General features: G+C 39.4%; 1 long non-coding RNA gene across 1 annotated transcript; it reads right to left on the bottom strand.

Annotated features, from left to right (window-relative positions):
* Window positions 1-9,272: 9,272 nt before the first annotated feature.
* LOC148296724 (uncharacterized) lies at window positions 9,273-10,538 on the bottom strand. The gene is made up of 2 exons (XR_015833736.1): window positions 9,959-10,538; window positions 9,273-9,669 (listed from the first exon to the last, which is right to left on the bottom strand). It is a non-coding gene; the product is annotated as an uncharacterized LOC148296724 (long non-coding RNA).
* Window positions 10,539-12,496: the final 1,958 nt, after the last annotated feature.

Genomic DNA, 12,496 nt, shown 5'->3' with positions numbered 1-12,496 from the left:
TTACATACATAAGTACATAGACATATATAAGTACACATGTTACTCCAACTCAGGAATCGCTTCTACCTGAATGTTAAGATTTCTTGCAGGCCTACTCGCATTTGTTTGTGCGGCACCTGTAGAGGCAAAAGGATTGGGAGGCATGGTTAAGTTTTCTCCTTTTTCCAGCATCTGAACCACAGCTTTCATTGACGGACGATTGACCAGAGTCCTACAATTGCAAGTTTGTTTGGAATTTTACCATCTTTCTTTTTCACCCATATGGATTCGTAGGTCATCTCCCTCTTCTAGAAAATTATAAATCCATTCAGGGTAGTAAATTTCATTTGTGTTCTCTGTGGGTGAATTGATATTTGTCCTTCCTCCTACCATCTCAAGCAGTAGCATTCCAAAACTATACACATCTGACTTATAGGACACATTTCCAAAGTTCCTGGAGAACACTTCAGGTGCAATGTAGCCCATGGTCCCCATAGCTGTAGTCATTGACACTGTGCTTTGATCCTTGGAACATAACTTTGCCAAACCAAAGTCATTGACACTGTGCTTTGATGTCTCTCATTGCAAGACACAGCAAACCCATGATAGCCACAGTGATCTGGTTGCCTATCTTTGAGGCTGAAAGGGAAATGGATAGGCGGGCCTTTATCCCCACACTTCAATGTTAGCAATATTGGCTTCTTGTGTGATTGTCCTTTGTGGAACACAAAGACATGAAACACAAGACACCCCTTGTCTCATGGCACTTGTCTCATTCCTTGTTTTAGGGAATACTTTTCTTGAGCAATGTAATCCTTGTTTTAGGGAATGTTTCATGGAATGTCTTAGGGAATGTTTCATGGAATGTTTTAGGGTTATTACATGTATATATGTTTTGATGTGTAATAGAATGAACATAAGTTGAAATCAGAAAATATGCATAGCTCCCAAAAATCTCTACACTCTCCATTATCTCTACTCAACCTTCAATATTTCTCCTTAATTTGACATGGTATCAGAGCAGCGATCTTGCTGACTCTAGTCTCGAATCGTTGCTGCAATCATGGGAGAAAACGATTTCTTTCCCACTGAAAGTAGCACCACCGATCCGGCTACTCCTTATCAACCTACCTTCACAGAATTTGCTACTCAAATGGCTGAGTTGATGAAGACACAAGCATCAACATCGACTACGACTCCGACTCCGACAATTACCTACGAAACCTCCTCTGTACAAATTGGCATTAAATTGGATGGCTCCAACTATGCCTTATGGTCTCAAGTTATTGAGATGTATGTTGCTGGCAAAGACAAGCTGGGATATCTCACGGGTGAGCTCCCAGCACCTCCTCAAACAGACTCTACATTCAACCGATGGCGGACAGAAAATGCAATTGTGAAAGGGTGGCTAATCAACTCCATGGAGCCAAGGTTGATTGGCAACTTCATTAGATTCCCGACGGCCAAAGGAGTATGGGATGCAATTGCCACAACTTACTTTGATGGCACTGACACCTCCCAGGTGTATGATCTTAAAAGGCGAATCTCCCGTATGCGACAAGGGGGAGGTTCGATTGAAACTTACTACAATGATCTCCAAGGCTTATGGAGAGAAGTCGATTTTCGTCGTCCAAATGAAATGAAGTGTGAGCTGGATATCAAGAAATACTATGATATCATCCAAGAAGATCGAGTTTATATTTTCTTGGATGGTTTGGATGACCGACTTGACAAAGCCCGAAGTGATGTGCTCCAAATGAGTCCATTCCCTACAGTAGAGCAAGCCTATGCTCATGTTCGACGAGAAGATATTCGACAAGCTGTGATGTTAGGAGCTCCAACACCAACCGGAGTAGGATTGGCAACAAAAGGAACATACCGACCCTCTCGCCCAACTACAACCCCAGTTGCTGCTTCTCTCCAACTACAGACCACTACCAACAAGTCGATTACTCCACCATCCTCTCGACCCAAGGCTCCCACAAATGGGAATGGTTGCACTCACTGCGGGAATCCAAAACACACTCGAGAAACCTGTTTTAAACTACATGGCTATCCAGAATGGTGGGAGGGTCTCAAGGCTCGTAAACTTGCTACTGGAGGAACGGGTCGTGCTGCCCTTGTCACCATGGACTCTCCGGTAACATTAATTCCTCATGAAGAATCTACCTCAGCACCAGAAAAGAACTCTCCATCTTTTAGTGACTCAGGTAACTGTGGATATGTATTTCATACATCATATACAAGTGACTCCACATGTTGGATTATTGATTCAGGAGCCACAGATCATATGACGTTCGATCCAACTGATTTTCTAAGTACAACTACACCACAACGAACAAGTATTGCCAACGCAAATGGTGTTACCTCTCCCGTGGTCGGTGCTGGAACCATTGGCCTCTCTCCATCCCTTACTCTTCAAAATACTTTGCTTGTCCCATCGTTGTCTAATAAATTGATGTCTGTTGGCCAAGCTACTGAGCAACTAAATTGTTGTGTACTCATGTATCCCGATTTCTGTCTATTTCAGGATATTCTCACGAAGGAGATCATTGGTCGTGGTACTAAGAGAGGGGGGTTGTACTATGTGGATGATTTCAGTATGGGAAAGGCACATAGTGTGAAGCACTCATCGACTTGGAAGGATCGACAACTTTGGCTATGGCACCGACGTTTGGGGCATCCGTCTTTTGGCTATATGAGACATCTATTTCATGATTTGTTTTCAAATTCCTGTACCACTGATTTCCAATGTGATACTTGTATCTTGGCCAAGAGCCACAGAGCCTCTTATCCATTAAGTACAAATAAAAGTGGTGCTCCATTTGCTTTGATACATTCTGATGTTTGGGGTCCTTCACCTATCTCCACAACTTCTGGCTTCCGATGGTTTATTACCTTTGTGGATGATTGTACTCGCATGACTTGGCTCTTCATGATGAAAAATAAAACTGATGTGTTCCCTATATTTCAGTCATTTCATAAGCAAATTGACACTCAATTCTCTACCAAGATTCAAGTCCTCCGTTCTGACAATGGAGGTGAATATATCAACCATGATTTTCAGACCTACTTCCAAATGCATGGCATCATTCATGAGACCACTTGTCCTCAAACTCCTCAACAGAATGGTGTTGCGGAAAGAAAAAATCGACACCTCCTTGAAACAGCACGAGCTCTTTTGATTGGAGCTCATGTTCCTCGCCATCATTGGGATGATGCTATAGTCACTGCAGTCTACCTCATCAACCGAATGCCTTCCAAAGTTTTAGACTTCCGGACTCCATTACAAGCACTTGCCCAACATGGGCCCTTGCCCTCTGTTCAGATGCTTCCGCCCCGAGTCTTTGGTTGTGTGGCATTCGTACACCTCCATAAGAATCAACGTGGCAAGCTTGATCCATGTGCTATCAGATGTGTCTTTGTAGGCTATGCTGCCCATCAGAAGGGATATCGATGTTATCACCCCTCCAGTCGTCGTACATATGTCACTTTGGATGTCACTTTTATGGAATCGGAAATGTTTTTTCATGATCCGATGTCCAACTCTCCGCCTCACAGAGACATACAAAGAGAACCACTAGGCAAGGAGGCCCTGGAAATTCAAGAACTTGAAGATTGGAGCAAAACGGATTCCAGAAGTCCAGAAGAAAATGTAACCTGCCCAAAAGCGACCGGTCGCCAGGAGCCTAGCGACCGGTCGCTCAGAAGTTCTGAAGGAGAAAATCGAATCTGTACAAAAACGACCGGTCGCCAGGAGCCCAGCGACTGGTCGCCTCCAAGCGCTGAAGCTGAAATACGAACCTGTACAAAAACGACCGGTCGCCAGGAGCCCAGCGACCGGTCGCTTCCAAGAGCTGAAGATGAGTTTCGAATCTGTACAGAAACGACCGGTCGCCAGGAGCCCAGCGACCGGTCGCTTCCAAGCGCTGAAGATGAGTTTCGAATCTGTACAAAAGCGACCGGTCGCCAGGAGCCCAGCGACCGGTCGCTCCACAGCAGAGAGCACAATATTTTTTCCTACTTCGCCGATGATAATGATGAAGACCCCCCTCACATCTCAGTACCAGCTGATCAATCTCCTGAGAATACTCCTGAGGTACGTGATTCTACTACATCTAATGTTTTAGTTGATAACACTGTTAGCTATCAATTACCCAATAGACAGAACCGTGGAAAACCACCAATTCGTTATTCACCGGATAATGGCAAAGCATCGAAGTATCCAATTGCAAACTATGTTTCTGCTGAAAAATTATCTGCACCTCTCCAAGGCTTTGTGCACCAATTATCTGCAATTTATATTCCAACCAAAGTGAGTGAGGCATTGAAGGATCCAAAATGGGTTCACGCAATGAAGGAAGAGATGCATGCTCTGGAGAAAAATCACACATGGACACTGGAGAGTTTACCTCGGGGAAAAAGGACTGTCGGATGCAGATGGGTTTACACCTTGAAATACAATGCTGATGGGTCAATTGAACGCTACAAAGCACGACTTGTGGCAAAGGGTTACACGCAAACATATGGTATTGACTATGAAGAAACCTTTGCCCCGGTTGCAAAACTTAACACTGTTCGAGTGCTATTGTCCCTTGCAACAAATCTTGATTGGCCTCTCCACCAATTTGATGTGAAGAATGCCTTTCTCCATGGAGAACTCACAGAAGAAGTCTACATGGATATCCCACCAGGATATGTTACATCTACTCCTGCTAATGTGGTGTGCAGATTACGGAAGGCATTATATGGATTGAAACAGTCTCCCCGGGCATGGTTTGGGCGTTTTACCTTGGCAATGAAGAATTATGGTTTTAAGCAGAGTAATTCTGACCATACTCTGTTCTTAAAACACAAGGGAGGAAAGGTAACAGCTCTTATCATTTATGTTGATGATATGATTATTACTGGGAATGATAAGCAGGAAATTTCTCAACTCCAACAACGTTTAGCAAAGGAGTTTGAAATGAAAAATCTTGGTGGACTCAAGTACTTCTTGGGCATTGAAGTTGCTCGATCAAAGCAAGGCATTTTTCTCTCCCAAAGGAAGTATGTTCTAGATTTATTGGCAGAAACGGGAATGTTGGATTGCAAACCTGTGGACACTCCAATCGTTCAGAATCACCGCCTTGGGGAATATCCCAATCAAGTACCCACTAACAAAGAAAGATATCAGAGATTGGTGGGACGACTGATCTACCTATCCCATACTCGACCCGACATTGCGTATGCTGTAAGTGTTGCTAGTCAGTTTATGCATTGTCCGAGTGAAGATCATATGGATGCGGTTCTTAGAATTCTTAAATATTTGAAGTCCGCACCGGGTAAAGGACTTATGTTCTCTAAAAATGGTCATCTAAATATCAGTGGCTATACAGATGCAGATTGGGCAGGGAATGTCACTGATAGACGATCAACTTCAGGGTACTTCACATTTGTTGGTGGTAACTTGGTTACTTGGAGAAGCAAGAAACAGAATGTTGTTGCTTTGTCTAGTGCAGAAGCCGAATTCAGAGGCATGACCAAAGGAATTTGCGAACTCCTTTGGTTAAAGAAATTGCTTACAGAGATTGGATATGCACCTACATTAGGAATGCATCTACAGTGTGATAACAAGGCTTCAATATCCATTGCACACAATCCAGTCCAACATGATCGTACTAAACATGTTGAAGTGGATCGGCACTTCATTAAAGAAAAACTTGACAATAAAGAAATTCAGCTTCCGTTTGTCAGGTCCGAAGACCAGCTGGCCGATATTTTGACAAAAGCAGTTTCTAGCAGGGTATTCCACAACTCACTGGTCAAGTTGGGCATTGGTGATATCTATGCACCAACTTGAGGGGGAGTGTTAGCAATATTGGCTTCTTGTGTGATTGTCCTTTGTGGAACACAAAGACATGAAACACAAGACACCCCTTGTCTCATGGCACTTGTCTCATTCCTTGTTTTAGGGAATACTTTTCTTGAGCAATGTAATCCTTGTTTTAGGGAATGTTTCATGGAATGTCTTAGGGAATGTTTCATGGAATGTTTTAGGGTTATTACATGTATATATGTTTTGATGTGTAATAGAATGAACATAAGTTGAAATCAGAAAATATGCATAGCTCCCAAAAATCTCTACACTCTCCATTATCTCTACTCAACCTTCAATATTTCTCCTTAATTTGACATTCAATTCTTTGCAGGTATTTTGTGTTTCTCCGAGAACTTTGGAGAAAGCCTTAACAATATGCAACAGGAAGAGATGAGCATTTGCTGCATTTCTGAGGTGTTAATGCCCATGGAAATCTTCTAAGCATTAAAAAAAGGGTCGTATCTGTATCTGTTATATTTGGATGGATTGTTTGGCCAATAAATCTGACCTTTTTTCAACTGGACAATCAAATTACGGTGCTATATAATATGACACTTCTAAATCTTATTGGAATGGCTTTGTTAATTATTAGTCCCATTCACACCTCCTCCCTATTTGTTCTGATACGGGAATACGATTGCATAATACTATAATCCGTTCATGTGTTATAATATGGGTGGTTGATATAGTTGATATTAATCAATAAATATCCACTTACATCATAACACGTGAATGAGGTACATCACGTGATTGTACTCTAATACCACACTATAATTACTCGTCCTTCTGCATCCATATTTTATTGTTTAATAACACTAATAGATGGACTGCATTATCGCATTCTATGAATGGGTGCCCAATACCTATTCACTTTGGTTCTATAAGATTGTTCATTCTTTTGACATGTCGGGGAAAAACAATTTGAAAGAAAAAATGTGGAATAAGTAGCATTTTCTTGTAGAAACAGTAAGAACACAATTAAACCATCAAGAAACAATTAGTCACTTTGACCAAAACAAAACCAAGTTGAAGCAACTAATTCCACATTTTAACTTTAAAAGTAGTTGAGCACTTCACTTCAAAACTTTTTCTTTACGGCGAAGTCCCCATTTAAGATCCAAATAATTGAAGCAACTAATTCCACAATGTTGACTTGAAAAGTAGTGGAGCACTAAACTTCAAAACCTTTTCTTTACGGCGAAGTCCCCATTTAAGATCCAAATAATTGAAGCAACTAATTCCACATTTTGATTTGAATAGAGCACTTAACTTCAAAATGTTTTGATTACGGCGAAGTCCCGATTTAAGATCCAAATAATTGAATAAAGCTTCAGAGAAAATACCATCTACTTTTAATGCCGGTCTTCATAGCTTGCTCTCTCAACGCTGTTTTGACTTGTTCATCCAGATATAAATTAGTTCTAGTTTGAATGGGACCTTAAAACTATTAGACTTGTCAAACAAAAACCTAGCTAGCTAGCTCTAACCTCTGGGATCTCCATGGAAGGTAGAAGAGTCTTGTGTGGGAGGTTTGCAATTGTAGGCTTTCTTGTTATTGGCTTAATATTTGGTGAAACTTGTAACGCCAAGGCGTGTTCTCCTTCTTCCTGCGGCAACATCCATAACATAAGCTGCCCTTTTCAGCTGAAAGACGACCTGAAAAATTGCGGCGATTTAGCCTACTGTCTGTCTTGTGAACAGTGTTGCAACTACATTCTGCAAAATTCCACGTAATGTCAATCAACTACAATAACAACACAATTTGAGTCGTAGATCCTGGCTTTAAGAAGAACAATTGCACCTCCATTCCTCTCTATTCTTTGTCATCTGAATCCATAAATGCTCGATCTCCATATAGTGTTTATGACTATGAATATAGTAGCATGGATAGATGGAAATCAAGAGCTGTAACTTTCATCATGTGTGCGAATCCAGTGAATTCATCTCTCTATGTGGACACTGCTCCATGCATGAATAGTATTACTGGGGGAGCTACTTCTTTGTCCCAACCGAGAACGTATAGCTACGTCGTTGTGGGCCCAACAGTTGCATGGGATTTGGAGGATGGGTGCAGTATAGGGTGGACGGCTATGGCTTCCTTGAATGAAAAAGATCGAAACGCTTCTTATAGTCGCATACACAATGCTCTAGTGTACGGCTTTGAGCTTCAGTACAGCACAGGTATGTGAATACACACACCAAGTCTTTATCCAACTCAATCTCGCATAGAATGAGCTCCACTTGGTTCTATAATCTTAAGGGTATTTGATTATGGATTTTAACACGGTCAACTTAATTACATATTTTTTTTATTGTTAATAAATGCAGTGGAAAATCAGTAATTGGTATTATTTCTATTTCTAATACCCATGTGCTAGTAAACAGACAGGAAAAAAGAACTAATATCCATTCCTGAGAGTAAAGATGAAATGTCCATCCCTCTTTAGTAAAGGAGACACATGGACATGAATGTGGTGGGTGGCCCAAGATGGATTACTAAACGAGTCTTCTCACTCATGCCATGTTAATTTATTTGGAATGAGTATTGGAATTATTATAATTCCTTAACTCCTAGTGTTTACAAATAAATATTAGAATTATTCAAATTCTTGACTTTCTGCATTTACCAGAGGATAAGAAATAAATAATCATACGTGGGCTCCATATTAAAATTCCTAATCTTGTACCCTTAAAACTAGAAATTGGATTGTCTAGGAAGAGTAATTGATTCAATTTCAATTTCTTTAGGATACATATTTTGAACAAATAATATATTGACATTATGACTTTAAAACTATTTAAAAGTTGGTGGTATACAGTTTTGACTGTTAAAAAGTATTTAAAAGTTGGTGGTATCCAAAAAGTTAATGACTTTAAAAAACTTAGTCAATGAATGATTTTCGTATACTTTTAAGGCTAATTGTTAATGAACTAGTGACTTTTATCAACTCTATGAAAGTATTTAAGAATATGTCAACTCTATGAAAGTCACTCAGTTAATTACCCAAAGTCTTTATAAGTATGGAATGAATACATCCCCCTAAATTTCAACACTTAGGATTAGTGACTTTGTACCTAAATGGACAGCAAATAATGTACCAAACTTCGAATAAAAAAATTTCTTACTAGAAATTGGTACCTACCAAAACCTTATTTTAGATTTAATTTCAATTTGGTACCCTGCAATTAGGGGTGGGCACGGTCCGGTTTGGTCCGGTTTCACCCTCAAACCACAGCTGAACCAATTAAACTTTTACGGTCCGGTGTGATTCGGTTTGAGCTAAAATCAAAATGAAAACCAAACCAAACCAAACCATTCATATCCGGTTTGGTGCGGTTTGGTTCGGCCGGTTTAGGCATAAAAGAAAACATGCTTACAATAACACAAAACCTGTTAACATCTGTATTCCATCAAATAATCCTAAAACTGAACTTGCTCCTAACAAACATAAACATTTTCATCAAAGTTCATCCAAAATTCCAGCAACAAACTTCAACATACAATCCCATATTTTCATACATATACAAACAAATTTCAATACCCAATTGATTAATACAATTGGAAATTACATACCAACTAGTCAGATACAACATTCATTCTGATTTTATCAAATTAATGCAAAGAACAAAAAGCCAAACAAACACATTTCTTCTTATTCTTCTGCAAGGCATTTCTGAGAGAGCCATTAACCATATACTCTGTCACTGTTGGCACAGAACCTCCCGGCCCATCAAGCACAACACCATAGAAGCTACCACATTGAGGTGGTGCAAATCAGCAAGTTTAATGGCCTCGTTCCAGAAATCATCTCTCTGATTGAATACAAAATCTACAACATAGGGACCATGCAAGTGAGGTATTAATAATAAAAAATTAATAGCCTTTTGGAAACTAGTGCAATGAAAAGACAAATCATTTATTCTTCCATAACCCAATTCTCTCAGCTCTTCCCACACCCTGACAGACCCAATCCCATATTTTCATTAATACAAATAATTGATTAATACAAATCAAATTAGAAATTTCAAAACCTAATTGATTAATTGACATCTTACAAAGCAGAGTAAGACAACAAAACAAAAACAAAAACTGGGTATGATTCAAGAATTGAAACAAACCTTAGTTCTAAGAGGGTGGGATTGAATCATTGAAGTGGTATGAGCTATTTTCTCCAAGCCCCATTGAGTATCTCAAACATGGTTTTGCAGCTGCGAATTAAGAGAAAGATCCAAGAGGCACAACTGGGTTTTCGAAGAAGGAAGAGATGAGGTCAACAACTTGGAGGTGCTGAGGCTAATAATGAGATCTGGCGGCTGCTTCGCTTGGGTTTTTTTTTCAGATTAGGTTTGAGTTTTAGTTGTAGAGAAGAGAAGAGAGAGGCTTCGAATGTGAGTGTAGTGGAGGGTTTTCTTGGTTTTGTTATGTTTTTGGGGTCCAATTAGGTGTGAAAGGGTACATAATATGCCTTTCTACTAACCAATTGTTGTTTGACACATGTATATTAAATAAAATTAATATTAAATGGAGTTATATCGGTTCGGTTTGGTTTAGGACAGTTTCAAAAACACTCAAACCGCAGCCGAACCAAACCAACCCGGTTCGGATCGGTTTTTCAAACTGTTGACTTTTTCGTTGGTCAAAACCAAACCAAACCAAACCAATATAATCGGTTCGGCCGGTGTAATCGGATCGGCCGGATTGATGCCCACCCCTACCTGCAATTGTACGTTTAGGACATGTTTGTCTTTGCATTTTTTATTTTAACAATGAGATACCTCCATAGTGAAATTAGGTGATGACATGTCATTTGTGGGTCCGCTTTTTTAGCTTGTCTAATGAAATATGAATAAATGTTTTTCAAATTAATTGAAAATTAAGAAATAATATTAAAATATTAAAATATTAAAAGATGAAAAAAAAAATATTGATTATTGAAGCGACACTTGAAACATTCAATCTTCAAATGAGACGTTGGGGGGTGGCAATTTCCGATACGACCCGTTACACGACTCGAAATGTGCACGAGAAAAACACGACCCGAACCCGCATGATTAATAATTGGCTAATTTTCGAGTCAACCCGTTATCAAGTCAACCCGCCAACACATTTAAATTCTTACTAACCCATTTAAATTATGTTATATTATAATAAATATTATCATTATGCACTTATAATACAAGGATCTTTTGTGGAGTAGTGGTAATCTGCTGGGCTTTAAAGAAAGAGATCATGGAGAAATTATAGAATAGTACGGTATCACCAGATCAGCTGGTGATACTTCCATTCAAAATTCGCCATATGTATTATTTTTTGACAACTAGATTCAACACTCATATTTACTTTTAAAATAAAAATAAAATGATTTTTAAAGAACTTTAGAAATAAAACACCCAAAAACCACCCGCTTCATCGACAGTGACCCACCACCACTGTCTTCCATGACTACTGCCTCATTCTCTGTGTGAATTTGATGACACCCCAACACATGGATGATTCCACTTTCACAATCATTAGAAAAAGAAAAATTTGATTCAGCTATTGATACATGGAAAGCCATGCAACCAAGATTGGATTCCTATTCACCTACTGTAAAATTTCCTTTTCTTGTCAATAATCTCAATGGCCACATACCTTGTAGGACTTTGGAAGCTTATCAAATTCCTAAAAAACTTTTAGACTTGTTGACCTTCGCGTATGAAATTAAATAATCTCTCAAAGACCATAAACCCACCCCCAACAAATCTTCAATCTAAATTCCTTGAACCCTAAAGCCATCATAGAGAGAAAATTCCATGAACCCTAAATCCATAATAGAGAGGAGGAATGGAGAGGGAGAAAGGGAGAGAGATTGGAAAAATGAAAGAACGAAAGGAGAGCCATGGCAGAAAGTGGGCAGGTGGAGGCTTTGTCAGCGAGTTCAGGGAAGTGGTTGTTGGGGATTTTTATTATTAATGAGTGTTTTTTTTAAATAGTTTTTTTAATGGTTTTAAATTATAAAATTAAAATTTTAAATCCAACTGTATAAATAGTTACTTTTTCTTTAAAAAATAGTACAAATGGCGCATTTTGATTGGAAGTATCACCAGATGACGTGGTGATACCGTATCATTCTATAATTTCTCGAGATCATGGGTTTGAAACCCCTTACCTCCTGCTCTTGTTGTTTTGTTTTCTTTTTCTTTCTTTCTTTTCCTTCTCTCCTCTCTCCTCTTTTTTTTTTCTTTCTTTTCTTTGTCCTCTCTTTCTTTTTTTCTTTTCCTTCTCTATTTTCTCATCTCTCTTTCGTTTTTCTAAGTAACTTATATATATATACTAATCAAATTAAATATTATTATTATTATTGTTTGTGCCTGATAAATCACGGCCACGAGCTGGCCGAAGGAGCCCTTTCTTTCGGCCCTGGCACTTGTTCGCAGAGGCTGAAACGCAGCGTTTCGCCAGGGTACTTCGCCTTCTTAAAAATAAAAGAAGGAAATGCTTAGGCATGATCATCTCGGCCTCAAGCATAGACCGAGGCCGAGGCCGAACAAATTTGGGGCCAAGGCATTAAAGGCAAACCATCACGTGACAGCAGGGTCCCAGGCTTCATTTAATGAAGTAGTGCCTGTTTAATGCAGCAAAACCCATTGGCCATAAAGTAGCATTTAATGCATGAG

Source organism: Prunus avium, chromosome 2, assembly GCF_965620075.1.
Source record: "Prunus avium chromosome 2, drPruAviu1.hap1.1, whole genome shotgun sequence".
Taxonomy (NCBI): Eukaryota; Viridiplantae; Streptophyta; class Magnoliopsida; order Rosales; family Rosaceae; genus Prunus; species Prunus avium.
The sequence above is the reverse complement of the archived record's forward strand: the minus strand, read 5'-3'. Positions and strand labels throughout refer to the sequence as shown.